This window comes from Symsagittifera roscoffensis, chromosome 5, assembly GCF_963678635.1.
Source record: "Symsagittifera roscoffensis chromosome 5, txSymRosc1.1, whole genome shotgun sequence".
NCBI lineage: Eukaryota > Metazoa > Xenacoelomorpha > Acoela > Convolutidae > Symsagittifera > Symsagittifera roscoffensis.
In genome coordinates this window covers 64,162,348-64,179,118 of record NC_087066.1, presented here as the reverse complement: position 1 = coordinate 64,179,118, position 16,771 = coordinate 64,162,348, and the positions used below count along the sequence as shown (strand labels likewise).

General features: G+C 38.8%; 1 protein-coding gene and 1 long non-coding RNA gene across 2 annotated transcripts in view; one reads left to right on the top strand and one right to left on the bottom strand.

The window, feature by feature from the left end:
• Window positions 1–16,771, bottom strand: part of LOC134846828 (PAT complex subunit CCDC47-like) — a 495,511-nt gene that overhangs the window by 218,995 nt on the left and 259,745 nt on the right. The window lies entirely within an intron of this gene.
• Window positions 888–4,649, top strand: LOC134845538 (uncharacterized). The gene is made up of 3 exons (XR_010162752.1): window positions 888–951; window positions 3,740–3,801; window positions 4,453–4,649. It is a non-coding gene; the product is annotated as an uncharacterized LOC134845538 (long non-coding RNA).

The window sequence follows — 16,771 nt, the reverse complement described above, 5'->3', positions numbered from 1 at the left end:
GTCGCAACTTTCGCATTCGTCCGCACCTTTTTTGTCAGATATCGAAAAAAGTATGAGCTTCAGTAGCAGAAGTCATCATTCAGAATGTTAAAGTATTTTGAAAGAGGATTGTTTTTCTTCTTCCGGAAAATACGATGCGGGCCTAATTTTGAAAAGTTTTGAAAAGTTTCTTATAAAATTGTTCAATTGATTTATGATTATCGAAATTCTGTCTGAGATCTGTTTTTTACAAGCTTGTATACAATTTTAAATTCGCGCTGGTATTGAACATTATCTCCACACTTTGGCAGTTTTCCGGATCTTCGCGACTTCAACTCCAGACTTTGCCGGTTTTTTGGACTGTCGCGACTTCGTATCCAGACTTTGACTACTCTTCAGATCTTCGCGACTTTATGTCCACTTTTTGGTAACTTTTTGGACCTTCGTGACTTCATTTCTAAACTTTGGCAACTTTCCGGATCTTTGCGACTTTATCGACTTTATGTTCAGACTTCCGCGACCACGCTTACGATTTTCGTGTCTTAAAACCCGGTTACGACTATGCAATCTTTCAGTCGCGGACTTCGGCTCTGGGAAGTTGCACTACAAACAAAAAATTCCAGCTGTTTTTTCTAAAAGTAACTAGGGAAATATGATATTTTTCATGAAAAAACTCAATGTAAAACTGTTAACAGGACTCCAAGAGTTATTACGTCACGATTCACAACCTACAAATCAGATGCGACTTACAAGACTACTTCCGAGTTTACAGCCAATCACAACCGACTATCCATTTCCGACTATGTGGCAACTATGAGAACATGCCATCGCCTACCATCTCATTCTGTGTGAAGAACCCCAACTTCGGTGCAGATCAGGACTTTTATCTGAATTTAGAGTTAGTAAGTGGACCAGGAGAGAAGGGTGGATACTCTGGTTTGTACACAGAGTTCTTCGCTACTGACGACGAGGGTGAGTATGACAAGTTTTAAACAGGTGTATCAGCCAGATTTTAATTCACACTGAGGAGTACTCTCGAGAGGGAATTTATCAAAAACAAAACGACAAAAAACGAAATCTTAGGCATTTTTGGAAAGGTTTGGCCGAAAAAAAGAAACAAAAAAAAATAATTTTTAAAATTGACGAGCACTTCCTCCTCAAAATTACTATATATTGACGCCGTCAATCAAAAAGATGAATTTCTTAAAACAACAGCAGTCCCTTTGGGTGGCCCTGGAGCGAATTATTGAGGGACTTCTTCGAGTGGTTGCAACATTCTTTATATGAAAGGTCGAATAATAAGCAGCATATTTTAAATATTATCACTGCTCCTATCAACACAAATTCTTTAATTATTCAGGTGGTCAATCAATTGAATTGTTCAAATGCTCAATAAATTGAATTGTTCAAGTGGGCAAAAAGTGTTTGTCAAAATAAAATATTCAAACAGGTTATAATATAAAATGATAGTTACTTTTTGAACTTTTTGATTTTTTCCGCTTTACATGCAGTGCCAAATCTGAGATTTTTTTATGCTGCTCGTGTGAGGACAAATCCCTGAATGCTCGGTCTTCCTTCCGTAAGCTAACCAATTCCGTCCCAACTGCCTTTTAGTCTACGCTAGGTCAGTACACGCAATGACTAGTTCAAACTTGAGAACTCAATTCAGGTTCATTACACACAGACATTGGATATTCGTTGAATATTCATGCTGCTAAACTATAACATTGTTTCATTAAACTATGTTTTTTATTAAAAAATATTGATTACGCCCGGGTTGACAAAAAGCTTACCATGCAGTTTCATAAAATTTCATGGACTGAAAAAATTGTGCGAAAAGAGCAAATTAAACATTTTTCTTGTGCTATGAAATTTTATTATAAGTATTTTTTGCCTTATTCTGGAACTAAATAACAGGCTTTTTGCCTCCTTTATTATCAGAAAAAATCCATGAAAATAACAAACTATAGCATTTTTTCAATGCTATGAAATATTACATAACAAACACTTTTTCGATAAATTAAAAACAAAAAAAACTGTATTGAAACTTTGTGTTTCATCCGAAACATACTAACCAAAGATTTTCTATCATAAAAAAATCCAGAGTGAAACTGGCAGTTACCACGCAGAAACTGTGCAGCTCTTGATAACAGCCATGTATGTTAATGCTAACATTATCACTCAGAATTATGTGCCGAAAACAAAACTTTTTGTATACGGCTCGGAATTTTATACTTTGAAAATTTTATTGGGTGATAAAAGACAGCTGATTTTTTTTGCTTATGATTGTCTTCGCACATGAACACTAAAAAATTATTTGCTTGTGGTTTTTGGATTTTTGGGGTAAGCAACTCTACCTGGACTACGTTATGGACATAAATGTCAATTTTTGCATGCAACTTACCGATTCGTAAAATGTGTATCTGAGCACCGAAGCAAGTTTGCAATCAAATAAGGAATCAAAAACTTTTTTTTCAAACTTCTTTTTCTTTCTATGAAAAAATGGATATCATGCCATTTTCATACATGAAAAAAAAGGTTAGCATGTTGTTGTTCAAAAAGTTTGTTATGAAGATAAAGTTGCTCTAATGTAACTCTCATGCTCGCCAAAAATGCTGATCATGCAATCTTCGTAGAAGAAAAGGGTATGACAAGCGTAAAAAAAACTGTATGGCAAGCAACTTTTTGTATGGACTTCAACCCGGAGTATTTTTATATGAAACATAGATTCTTGCTAAATTCTGTTTCAAAACACATAAACATTGGTTATTCATTGGATATCCATGCTAATAAAGAGGCGGTTTTTTGTTAAAATAAAGTTTTTTGTTATATTAAATATTGGTTAAGGTTATTTTAATGAAACATTGAGTCTTACTAATTTGCGGCACATTACTCACAAACATTGGATCTTCATTGAATCAACGATTCATAAAAGTTATTTGTGATAGAAACAGTTTTGAAATTTAGTTTATCAAACTGAATAACCCATGTTGATCCGCAAAACTTAAATCTATAAAAACTGGGAAAAACTAAGACAATTTACCTTTAACTTTATTTTTAATAGCCGATAACCGACCCCAAAAATGATCTGAAGTCACCTATGGACCCAATATATACTATATTTGAGAGGGGGGTTGAAAAATATGTTTTTTTTTTCCAATTAACTAAAATATATTAAAAAAAATTTCAAAAATTGCTTCAAATACGTGATCACAAGTCTTTATTGTGATTTAGGAGAGCTTAGAAAAAAAACGTCGAAAAAAAAGTCGAAGCCGGGGAGGGGGAAGGGGGGTTTTATTTGTCATACCCTTTTGTACTTTATAAGAAAGTCCATTTTGTGGCCGACCAACCCAATGTATACTAATTTTAAGGATGGAGTGCGCGCCAAAAAAAACTCATTTTTGGCTTGTTTTTCAGAATTTTGCCTGCGGTGCAAAAATTGACCGAAACAGGTTCTTTTTAATTCCTTGAGAGAGCGCAGAAATTGACTTTGGTCTACCTAAAAAAGGTCGTCGAAACTTTCAAAAAAATTTTGATAATCCGCCTCCTCGAGAAAATCCTAGATCCGCCCCTGCGGCAATATATAAGATTTGTTATTATTTCTTTTGTTTCAGTCGGTTTTGAGTTTTTCTATGACTTTATGGCAATGTAAACCTACCGCACTATTCAAGACAAATTTACGTTTTTTAGTCAGACGAAAAGCTTGTCCATGATAATTATACCAAAATTTCTATTCGTGTTTTTTTTTTTTGTGTTTTAGCCCTGTGTCCTCCGTATGAGAACATAGCTCAAAACAAAGCATGTGATATGACAAATGGAATCGTAAGCTCTAGTTTACTGTTTATTATTAAACATCAAAGGATGATTTTCAGCATTACGAGGCCAAACTGTGCATTTTGTGCATTGTAAGCGGATTCCGCAACAAGGACGCTCCCTTTGTTCTTCTTTCGTTCTTTACTTTCCTTTGATCGTTCCGACAAAATTTTAACCATGTTTAAAGACTTGTCTCTGCAATCCAGCATCATGCAGACACAAAACTGTGCGCCTATCCAGTGCACATTTTGGCCTCGTAATGAGAGTTTCAAAAAAATTTCGAAAACGAGTAAATCCGTTCAAAGTTTTGCTTTCTATAAAAATTTTAGAGTAAAGAGTTTAAAATCATTCTTCAAATAATATTTTTTTCTAAGATCATGAAGTCAATAGTACTTTGCTTTCAATTTTTGTTTTGTCCTTGCCTTACTTGGTCGAAACAGCTACCTACCATCGTTTGATAGTCGTCAGGAAGCAAGCAAAAAAGTGATTTTCCTTTTGCCTTATTTTTGCAGTAAGCTGATAAAATATTGCAATTTTGTCGTTTTGCGGACTGACGAGCTTCAAACCAGGCCTTAAAAATGTTTCTTTTCCCAGTGATATAAAGTCTCCTTTTCAGAAGAAAGTATTTTAAATTTAGAAGAAACCATCTTTCTCTTCTAGACTGTGTCGTCTGCCGGTGACCTTCTGAGCTACAACTTCCCCCACATCTACCCGACTGGTCTGTCCTGCAGATGGACCATCTCCCCCGATTCCAACAACCCCACCCTGTTCCCCGTTCTGCAGATGGTGCAGATGGATTTGGGCGTGGCCTCTGAAATACTGGAAGAGCAGGAGATTGATACGATTGTGATTGGCGACGGACAGCAGAATGTCGTGGTGTGTTTGGTTCATATATGGCCTTTTCTCATTAATGAAACAATTACGTTTCACGCCAATTTATTTCAAAACATTTGGTTAACAACATTAAAACAACGTGAAAATGGGCTACAACTAAACGGAACTTTGTGGTCGGAACATTTGAGGCTGTGATTTCTTACTGGGGGGATTTTTTGAGGGGTGATTATTTCATGGTGAAGGGGGTGGTTTTGGATTTTTGGTTCGAAAACGCGCAAAAACTAAAGTTTTATTTAACGAATTCACCTGCGGTGCATGTTTGGTTAGGGAATTGCGAACTCACTGATTCGCATCAACGATCTAATATGCTAATCAATGATGAATTTCAGTTGTGGCTTGATCTTTGAAACATTCATTTGTGTTTTGTTAGAAGTGGACTATGTTGACCTCTGGTAGTGAGTCATCCGTTCCATTCGTTTTCACATACAGATCTGGTTTTGTGGAATTTACATCTGGCTACTACTATAACATGCACACCAACTTCAAATTAGCTGTTTCATATCTGGACATCAACGGACACTCGGATTTATTTGGTAGGCAAAAGACGGATTATTATTATGGAAAACTCAAGGATTGTGAACGGCTTTAAATCACTTTTATAGAAACCGAGATGATTTTTTGAAGAGTCTTTTTCAAAAATTTTTTTAAACTGAAATCTGTGCACGTTTTGCCGAGCTTCCGATTAGTTAGAAAAACGCCAGTTGTCAAAAACACAGCATCCATCCTAAGAAACTAATTCATCATCAAAAACTGCAAAGCAGTTAGCTGCTTGTTTGAGTTTTTACTCCACCAAGGATTAGCCCAAGAGTTCTAAAAAGAACAAATAAGACAATTTGCAAAATTGGTTTGAGTTTGTGACCTTTATTCTGCAAAGAAAGGCATGCGATAATGAATGGTTTGTTTGATTAAAATTTTGAGTCACGGGTTGATCTATCTTTTTATTTTTGATCTTTGTTTAATTGTTTCTGTGAAAAAAGTACTACTGATGAGGTGAAAAATTCAAACTCATATACAAATTGTCATTTTGTATTTCTTTTTGTGAATTCATAAAAAAAACAACGTCTGAAAAAGCATGGCGACAATCCGTCGACAGCGACTATTCGTTGCTTTTGTGAAAAGCTACAATTCGCAGCACGTGACGACTCGTAACATGCGACAATTAGTAGCGGTAAATATTTGAGCCATTTTGTTCTCCGACAGAATTTTTTTCTCCGAAGGAAATGAATAAATATGTTCAGGGTAGGGTGAGCACATCCCATCCCATCTGGAAGACCCTATGCCATTCCTCGGACGAATTGTTGATTTTCTGTTTTCTGAAACCTGCGACAATCTGACATGGCTCAAGTCCTGGATCATTTCTTTCACTTGTCTGCAGGCCCCGATGTATCGCTCTTTACTTTTTTTGAAGAAAAGCAAAACTAATGGAACAGTTTGATCGTTAACCACAGCATGGTAAAATTTTGATAGGTAACTCGCGACAAATTTTCAAGGCCCCATCTGCATGCCAGACTGTGTTGCTTTCCAAACTTTCCAAGGTTTCGTCCGATATCTTATCAGTTTTGGATGCTACTATCGTTTAATTACTCTCACTTTTACTGTTAATTCATTTCAATTTCGTATTCAATTCATAACTGGTGCTAAACAGAATATTTTGTTCGCTATCTGAATTTTAACTCATTTAAAACCAGCGAAAAAGATTTTGCTCAAATCGCATCATTTTTCAATCCCGAATTAGCATTTATTTGTGGTGCTAAGTGTCGCTTGCTAAGAATTGACGCTTGGTGCGAACTGTCGCATTTGAAAATATCTGCGAGTTATCGCTTGCGACCAATTGTCGCTTGCGACGAATTGTCGTCTGTCGCTTTGAAAAACTTTCACAATAGAAAACGTTTACATTGATAAAGAAACATGTTGTAAATGAACCTTTCCAATAAGATATTCAAACTTATTATAAAACTGTTATACTTGAAATTCATTAAACCCAGTGTGATTTATAAAAACTTGGTTATTATTAACTCGGTCTGATGTCAAACAGCAAATCACGGTTATAAGTTTATCAAAAATGTAGTACTGTAAAAGCCCAGGTGAAGGCCCCCTCAGCTATCTTTTGAGATACAAAAAGAAGAAGTATAGAAATAATAAATCACCAAATTTTGGATTCTGGTTTTGGATATCGTTGATTTTTATCTATTTTGCGAAAGCAAAGCATTGCAAGTCCAACTCCGCATTTTGTGAATTGTAAGCGGATATCGCAACATGGACGCTCCATTTGTTCTTTTTTTGTTCTTTCATTTCCTTTGGTTGTTCCGACAAAATTTTAACATGTTAAAAGGCTTGTCTCTGGATTCCAGGAACATACAGACACAAAATTTTGCGCCTACCCAGTGCACAGTTTGGCCTCGTAATGAGTGGGGTGGGGAGTCATTCGTTTCATGTGAAAAATACACATTTGTTTAACCAATGAATTAATTTTGTATTGGTGGCAATTCACTACTAGGCACCACAGGGTAGGGGATAGTTAACAAGATCCCTGATTTTTCTTAGAAACTGAGAAGCTACCGGCAAAATTCGGGCCACGGCTCACAAGCTCTATAATGCAGAGTTTCAGTATTTCATTCTTCAGAACTCAGCCTCTTGCAGTACAAAGTTTGTAGGAGGTGTTACATTACTGTGCGATTATACTCTAAAACTTTGAAACTTTTCTTCATAATGCGAACAGAATGACATAAGCACCATTCGGCAAATTCTTTCAAAATAGCACCATAAATGGAGTGTTTTTCATTGAGTTCTAAATTAAACGTTTCGTTTGGATTTCTATATGGTGCTACATAAAAATATTAAAAGCCGACAAGATTTAGGTTATCGAGGATGCTGAATAACCAATTTTTATAAAAGAAAAACGAGCTGAATGAGTCCTAAATTTTAGCAAAAGGAGCCCTTTTTTTGGCCCCCAATTTCTCAGTATGCGGCTGAATGACAACATTTTTTTTTAAAAGGAATTGAATAAGAGCAATATTTAGCATAGGGAGATGTAAGAGCCCAATTTGTTTCAGAAGAAGCTAAATTAGCCCAAGTCTTAGAAAAAAGAGCTGAATGAGCATAGTTTTTTTTGGAAGAAAAGACTAGGTAAGCTTCGGACGAAACGGGGTCGCGCGAAAAGACTAGGTAAGCTTCGGACGAAAATTCCAGAAAGTGAACGGCGGAGTTGAAAATCGGGGGAGTGAAGAAATATTTTCAAGGAGGGGAGAAAGAAGGGGTGTTGCACAATCAAGGGGTACCAACTTAAGTTCGGACGTCTCATCGGATACCGGAGAAAAAGTTAAACTAAAACTGTAAAACTCTATGCCCAGGGAAAGGGTTGACCACTGGTCTAAAACTCAATTGGAATTCTGTTTTGTGTAATTTTAAATTATAATTTGAAATTAGTAAGCTAGAGGGAATGTCCTATTTTTAAATTTCATATAATGAATAAATTTGAGTTTGTTGAGTTTGATTATTGGCGCCATCAGTGCTGTCTGTGATCTTGGCTTTGTTTAGTTTAGTATCTGCCAGTTCAATATCGAGAGTGTTCGTTATCTAAAACAGTTGAATTAATATGATTTCATTTGCAGTTGGAGATCTATTTATTCAGAATTAAAGCACCGATTATTTGTTTTTCATATGGCGCAAACAGCAGGATAAGGCGCGGGGACGGGAAAAAACAATCGGAATTACGACGTATTGGCCGATTAAGTGCATGGAGGTACCAATACTATGGGAGCACCGGATCACTCGTTTTATCTGGGGGGTAATGGCAAAGCATGGATTCAACCCAACGGCTTTCTATTTCGATCGGACGTTGACAACAATTCAAACTGCGGTGCTGCCGGCGGATGTGCAATGTAAAAGTCGCGTGGAGGCGGAACAAACGCTTATTTATAATTTATATCTTTGTTTGGGGTATCGGGGGCAGGATGAACTCCACAATCAGAAGACCCATCTATACTTGGCAAATACTAGAGTACTGGACGAGTTCGAGACTGTTTTCAAAAAAGAAAGGAACGAAACGTTCGAAACATTCCAATTTTTGTCTAGAAAACAGAGGGACGGCGAGACAGTGGAAATGTTTCATTCCGTATTAAGCGGGCGGGGCATGATGCGATCTGGGAACGCTGGAGCGCACAATACTACTGGTTGTATTTACTGTGTATAACAAGGAGGTGCCGACGGAGCACTGCCGATCTACCAAAACTCCAGATGGGGTTTACCGGATCGCACTACACGCCACGTATGAACGAGGGCATAAATACGCCAAAGCTTACAAAGATTTCAGTGAACGGCTCGCTACGGCGCCAGCGGTGGCACTTCAGACAAAAACGGAACCAGTAAGCGCAATCCGCGGTAGTTATCGACGATCATTTCACAGTGGAAGACGGGGAGTACTGAGAAGAATTGATCGCAGTGGACCGGACCGTAAAGGTTTCAAATGTGATCAGAGTCGGTTTACAACGGACTACATTGCGAGGTGCCCGGCGAAAAAGTCTACTTGCAATCTCTAAAAAAAACGGGACACTTTGAGCGCGCATGGCGAGGCCGAAGAGTCATGGGAAGAGGACGCATGAGCCTTATTCACGAGAATGTCACAGAGGGCGATACTCATCAGAATCAGGACGAGAGCGCATCGCACTAAGGAAGCCCCGTCGGATGGGTGCACCATCCAAATGAAGCACTTTACAGATGGGATTCGGACAGTTTGAACAATTACATCGTTATGTCGATCAGGCGAAAAAAAGGAGAGGAACTGAAAGTAGCGGGCGCGAAACTAGCGCTCGAAATCATTTGGCAATTCTTCCAAGCCTGGATTGATAGGGGATCAAAAATAACCAATTGGAGAACTCAAATGTACCTTAGAGAAGCAGACGGTGCAGCTCCAGCCTTTAGATCCGAAGTACGACCAGTTCAGGGAATATGGAAAAAAACTTTGGAGCTGATGGGGAAATTGACCGTGACTCTTCACTCCAACGGATGGACGACCCAGACATCCGTTTATGTGATCGTAGGCTGTCAAATCAATCACCGGTGGAGATCATGCTGGTTCAAGCGCCAGCGGAGCAAAGGGTACTCAACATCCAGGGGCAACCGGACACTGAGGCGCAGGGAGATGAAATTGATGACTGGCAGAAACACCTAAGAAAGCAAAATCATAACCTTTTCCAAAAGCTCCAGCTGATTTCTTTAAAATCTTAACGTCTATCCAGCAAAAGGGCTGAAGAAGGCCTATCACACTACAAGGTAAAGTAGATTTTAAAAAATTGATAAACTAGTGGGCACAAAGAAAACTGGAAGAGGGCTTGGACAAATATTTCATCCCGCCGTTCGTCATCACAGTTAAAAAGGCTGTCTCGCTAAAATTAGCCTTGGAATCGAGGGAGCTAAATAAGCAGTCCATAAAATTATAGCACCAAATACCAAAAAATGAAGAGTTACTGGACATTGTGGGGCAAAAAATGAGTGAAAGGAAAAATGGGAAAGTTTTTTACTATTTTTTTTACTACTGTAGACATAATTTATAAGTACGGTCAGCAGCCACTGAATGTCGAGACCAGCAAATATTGCAATTTTTTGTTAGTGGGAGGAAAACTTACCAGGAAGTATCATTTAAAACAGATGCATCATAAACGATGCATGCGGAACTTCAACGTGTTATGGAAGCAATACTTTCCGAAATTCCCTGCGCGGACGCTTTTATTGACAACAACTTAGCTATATCAAAAAGTTACAAAATCAAGCATATCGGGTTGGTCGAGAAAATTCTTAGAAAACTAGACAAAAAAACATATCGCTGAAATTGGAGAAAAGCAAACTTGCAAGAGAAGAATGAGAATGGTAGTGACAACGCATCACAAGTTCCGGCATCACTTCTTCAGTAAGAAAAACCGACCCAATAGATAACTAAATCTCCCAAAGTGTTTGTAGCAATTAAAATCTTTCATGGGATCGATACACAGCCTACTCAAATACTTGCTGGCACTAGCGGAGAATTCAGCGCCGTTGTGTCATTTATTTATAATGAAAAAAGATTTCGTGTGGACAAACGAATGCCAATTGGCATTCGAAACACTGAAAAAGTAAGTAGCGAATATCGTCCAACTCAAGCACTTCGAAATGGAAAAGAACATCCGAATCGTTTGCATGCATGCCATAACGGCTTAGGAGCCATATTCGAACAGCTCGGCTCCAAAGTATGGCCACCGATTTCATTTGCTTCCCGGTTCTTAAACGCGCGGAGAAAAATACTCTATAAAGAAACTGTACGTGTAAACAGTAGTATTGGGATCGGAATATTTTATAAATTATATATTCAGTAGGCATTTCACAGTCGTAACGGATCAGAAGGCGCTGGTGACACTGTTGAATGAAAATAACAAGTGAAATAAAACTATGTTGAAACGGTTAACGCGGTGGATCGATAGAATAATTTCTTTTGACTTGAAAATCGTACTTTTGACTTTAAAATCGGTTAAGCTGACTACCAATTGAGGCACCTCGTTGCTGACGCTTCGCGTGTTAGTGTATACGATAATACCTTTACGGTTGATGAAACAAGCACAATTAGTAATTCCCTCGGTTACGCAATTTTAAAAAAAACGCCGGAGCAAAGAAATCTATACCAAAAATATCGAATGTTTCAGCCAATGAAAGTGCAGTATGATGTAGGCAGAAAGTCCACTGGATTAGGGCGGAAAACTAAGTGCTCAAACATCAACCAATCAGATGGCAGAGATTTGCATATCTGAGTGCAACGACCAAAACAGTCAAATCCATCAGTGAGTGTGAATTGAGTGAGTTAGAAATTCCTTCCATTCCAAAATTTGTATTTTTTCGATCTGCTGTTTTCCGATAATGAGCCTTAATTTGAAGAAATTTAACAAACTTTCATTGAAACATCCAAATATTGCGAGCGGGAGCAGCAGTGAGATTTGGTCGTGAATGTGCGACTGGAGAGGGTGACGACGGGATCGAAAGACGTTAAATGCAATCTTCTAACTTCATTCTTTTGGGGTTAAAATATTTCCCCGGGCTTATCCAGCTTACATTGTAAGTTTTGTCATCTTCGAAGTTAAAAAGTAGTTAGAAAAAAAAACGCCCTACCAGAACTATTCAGTCTGAAGTTAATCGAGGCAAGCTATAAAGGAAACCCACAAAAGAAGGCGATCAAAGTCATGGTGGAGGCGAAAGACCCTGACCGACGCCTCGTCATCCCAAAACCCCTAAGGACTGCAGTGGTTAATAGAATTCATAGTTTCCATCATGGACGCGGAGTTTTTTTTGCCGCCGCCGACTGATGCGAGGAGTGTACTGCTGCAGGTAACAGTCTAAAAATAATGTTCGCGATAAGGTTCTAAGAATTTGGAAAAAAAACTAAATTTTTCACCAAGGAGTGCCAAGAAAAATTTACAGGGACCATGGGTCTAGCTTTACATCAGCAGCAAATAAGTTGTTCTATAACTGCGAGAGTACTGAAATTGAATCATCGCTCGTAAAGACTAGAGAACCACCGGCTGTGTAGAACGCACGATAGATAGTTTGAAGATTTGTGCCTTGACTTACGCAAAAGAAAAAGACCATGGGAACAAAGAAACATTGGTAAAGCGCGCACTTAGCGTACTCAGATTTGCACCAACAAGGCACTAAAAACCACGTCATTCGAGGCATCCTAAGCCGTTATGCATGCATGCCATAACGGCTTAGGAGCCATATTCGAACAGCTCGGCTCCAAAGTATGGCCACCGATTTCATTTGCTTCCCGGTTCTTAAACGCGCGGAGAAAAATACTCTATAAAGAAACTGTACGTGTAAACAGTAGTATTGGGATCGGAATATTTTATAAATTATATATTCAGTAGGCATTTCACAGTCGTAACGGATCAGAAGGCGCTGGTGACACTGTTGAATGAAAATAACAAGTGAAATAAAACTATGTTGAAACGGTTAACGCGGTGGATCGATAGAATAATTTCTTTTGACTTGAAAATCGTACTTTTGACTTTAAAATCGGTTAAGCTGACTACCAATTGAGGCACCTCGTTGCTGACGCTTCGCGTGTTAGTGTATACGATAATACCTTTACGGTTGATGAAACAAGCACAATTAGTAATTCCCTCGGTTACGCAATTTTAAAAAAAAACGCCGGAGCAAAGAAATCTATACCAAAAATATCGAATGTTTCAGCCAATGAAAGTGCAGTATGATGTAGGCAGAAAGTCCACTGGATTAGGGCGGAAAACTAAGTGCTCAAACATCAACCAATCAGATGGCAGAGATTTGCATATCTGAGTGCAACGACCAAAACAGTCAAATCCATCAGTGAGTGTGAATTGAGTGAGTTAGAAATTCCTTCCATTCCAAAATTTGTATTTTTTCGATCTGCTGTTTTCCGATAATGAGCCTTAATTTGAAGAAATTTAACAAACTTTCATTGAAACATCCAAATATTGCGAGCGGGAGCAGCAGTGAGATTTGGTCGTGAATGTGCGACTGGAGAGGGTGACGACGGGATCGAAAGACGTTAAATGCAATCTTCTAACTTCATTCTTTTGGGGTTAAAATATTTCCCCGGGCTTATCCAGCTTACATTGTAAGTTTTGTCATCTTCGAAGTTAAAAAGTAGTTAGAAAAAAAAACGCCCTACCAGAACTATTCAGTCTGAAGTTAATCGAGGCAAGCTATAAAGGAAACCCACAAAAGAAGGCGATCAAAGTCATGGTGGAGGCGAAAGACCCTGACCGACGCCTCGTCATCCCAAAACCCCTAAGGACTGCAGTGGTTAATAGAATTCATAGTTTCCATCATGGACGCGGAGTTTTTTTTGCCGCCGCCGACTGATGCGAGGAGTGTACTGCTGCAGGTAACAGTCTAAAAATAATGTTCGCGATAAGGTTCTAAGAATTTGGAAAAAAACTAAATTTTTCACCAAGGAGTGCCAAGAAAAATTTACAGGGACCATGGGTCTAGCTTTACATCAGCAGCAAATAAGTTGTTTTATAACTGCGAGAGTACTGAAATTGAATCATCGCTCGTAAAGACTAGAGAACCACCGGCTGTGTAGAACGCACGATAGATAGTTTGAAGATTTGTGCCTTGACTTACGCAAAAGAAAAAGACCATGGGAACAAAGAAACATTGGTAAAGCGCGCACTTAGCGTACTCAGATTTGCACCAACAAGGCACTAAAAACCACGTCATTCGAGGCATACCATGGTCGGGAGACCACCACGGTCCTCCAAATTATCGCTACAGAACTTTTATTGTACGAAAGTTTAACGAAAAAACTCCACATATTTAGATACTGAATACTCGCATACCAATCCATTGTGTATTCCGACACAGGCTAACTGGAACAAAAAGTCGGACACTGAGTACGATATGAAATGTATAAACCACCCACGGAGATTAGCGGACGATCAGCTGGTCAGTGGGCCTGAATTATTTCAAGACACAAAGGTTGCAAGCAAAACTAGAGGCTCCAAAGGCGCCGAGGAACCGATCAACGGAGCCACGTCGGGCGAACTGAGCAAACGGACGGAACTATTTAACCAGAGGGTTAAAGACCGCAAGCAAAGTTATAAATTGATAAATTAGAAAATTATTTAAAAAATCCAAACGTACCTTGACTATAGAAAAAGGATCTGTGCTTAGGATAAGCGATGTTGAGGGTCAAACTAACCGGGCGCTGACAATGTCGCCTACGGGAAAAAACCCAAAACTACCCACGGATGAGAATTTCAAAAAAAACTGTACAAAGAAAATTTTACTAAGCCACCGAACACGTTTTCGAAACCGAAAAGCCAACCAAGGACAAAATTGCAAAACTGGGACGGCGTCGACGATTCAGATTCAACCTCGCATTACGAGCTATGCGAATGCCCGGCGAAAAATGGGCGATACAAAACGCGACTGAGATGGAACAAGGCTCAAGCGGTGCGGTGGCGACAACGAAGGAAGACGAGAAAGTGCCTACGGATAAAACCGATGCCGACGGATAAGGGCATATTGGGGAAACCGAGAACCAAAGCAAAGCGGCACTCAATGAAAAAGCGAATAGTGCCCGAATGTGAGCAAAGAACGAGCGGCGACAAGCGCGAAGGAACCGGAGAAGAAGGCGGGACGACCTGAAAAGCAGCGACTAGTGTCATACTTGAGTCAGGACTCTCAAGATTTGAACGAAACGGGGTCGCGGAAAAATTCCAGAAATTGAACGGGGGTGTCGAAACTCGGGAGATAGTATTTTCAAGGAGGAGAGAAAGAAGTGGGAAGGAGCAGGGGAAAGGGATACCAACTAAAGTTCTGACGTGCCATCGGATGCCGGAGAAAAAATTCAACTAAAACTGTAAAACTCTATGCCCAGGGAGAGGGTTGACCACTGGTCTAAAACTCAATTGAATTTCTGTTTTGTGTACTTTTACATTATAATTTAAAATTAGTAAACTAGAGGGAATGTCCTATATTTACTTTTCATATGATGAATAGTATCGAGTTTATTGAGTTTGTTTATTGGCGCCATCGTTGCTGTCTGTGCCCCTGGGTTGATTTAATTAAGTACCTGCCAGTTCGATTTCGAGTGTTTCTAATCTAAAACAGTTGAAGTTGTTATGATTTGTTTGAATTTGGAGATTTAATTATTCAAAACTAAAGTACCGATTATTCGTTTTTCACATTCACGATTGTTCAGCCTCTTTTCATAGAAAAAAAGATGCAAAAGTTTTGACACGGTTACAAAATGCGAAAGTACACATGTAACGCACTTTTGCTTGGTAACAATTTTTTTCATTGCATCCTTTATGAGAAAGGTATCCTAGTCGAGGAACTCTTTGCATATTTTGAACACTCATGCGCTTGTTGCAGGAGCAGTACCTCATAACAGTGCTTAATATATGGAATGCTCCCTCAGAATTTGGGGAACACGGCGTGAATGAACAAAACAGAATTGAAAGGTGAAAAAGTTCAATCGTGATCTTTTATCCCACCTTTTGTTGTTCATTATGTTTGATTCGTGTTCTAAAACATTTAAAGCAGCATTTCAATCCGCACAGAATTGTGGTGCAACTTTTCGACCTGTGCCCCGATAAGTCAAAATGTGCACTGTCAACTCAAATCAACTTGAAGGAGTGGTGCACTAACTATTTAATCGATTTTCAAAGTGTCACTATATCTGTGCTCGACCTGCAAAAGGACAGTCGAGACAGGAGATTATGTAGAGAAACAATTTGAAACATACCTCAATTACGGTCCTCGAAAAAGGTCGATACATAACTCGAGCAGTACTGCAACCAAATTTTTCTCGATCAACTATCCTTTCAGATTTCGACAGCTCTCGTGTATATTCCAATTAACCCCAGCCACTGCCCTCGCTACAATAAAAATTGGTACCTTTGCTTCCCTTGGAAACTTGGAAACTTGCGGAACATTAAAAACCACTCAATTATTTTTGAAACCAAATATCAATTTGTTAAAAAAACTCAAGTTTTCTTTTAGAAAAAGCGGGTTTGTGTCTGAGCGTTGACAAGACCGCCCTTTGTCACTTCCCCTTTAGTGAGGGGGGACAGGAGTACCACTCCTGCTGGCGACTGGGGGATGACACCGAGGCATCTTGCAAGACAGTGGAGGGCACTAAGATCTTCTGCGACATGAACAACCAAAGATGCGGTCAGTTATTCAATTACTCCCTTCGAGTAAAGAATTTTTTATGATATGTTTGAGCACGAATGGTTAATTTCAGCAAGTTACAGCATAATTCAGTTAATAATCAATTACAATTAATCCCTACCTAGTGTATCTCTAAGGAAATTCAATAAATTAATTCTTTATCAATTAGATCAATTCAGGGGCTATTCTTATGCGCGAAGGACCGAATGCGCGCAAAAACTCGTGAGCGAATGACCGAAAATAAAATTAGCCGAAAGTCAAATCTTAAAAAGAAGCAATTGCCATTCAATTAAATGAAGCAATATTTCGCTTTTTTTATATCGAAACTCTTGAAATATAAAATTTGTTCTAAATCAGCGGCGTCAGTGACAATTTAAAAATTTTGCATATTTCGGCCGTT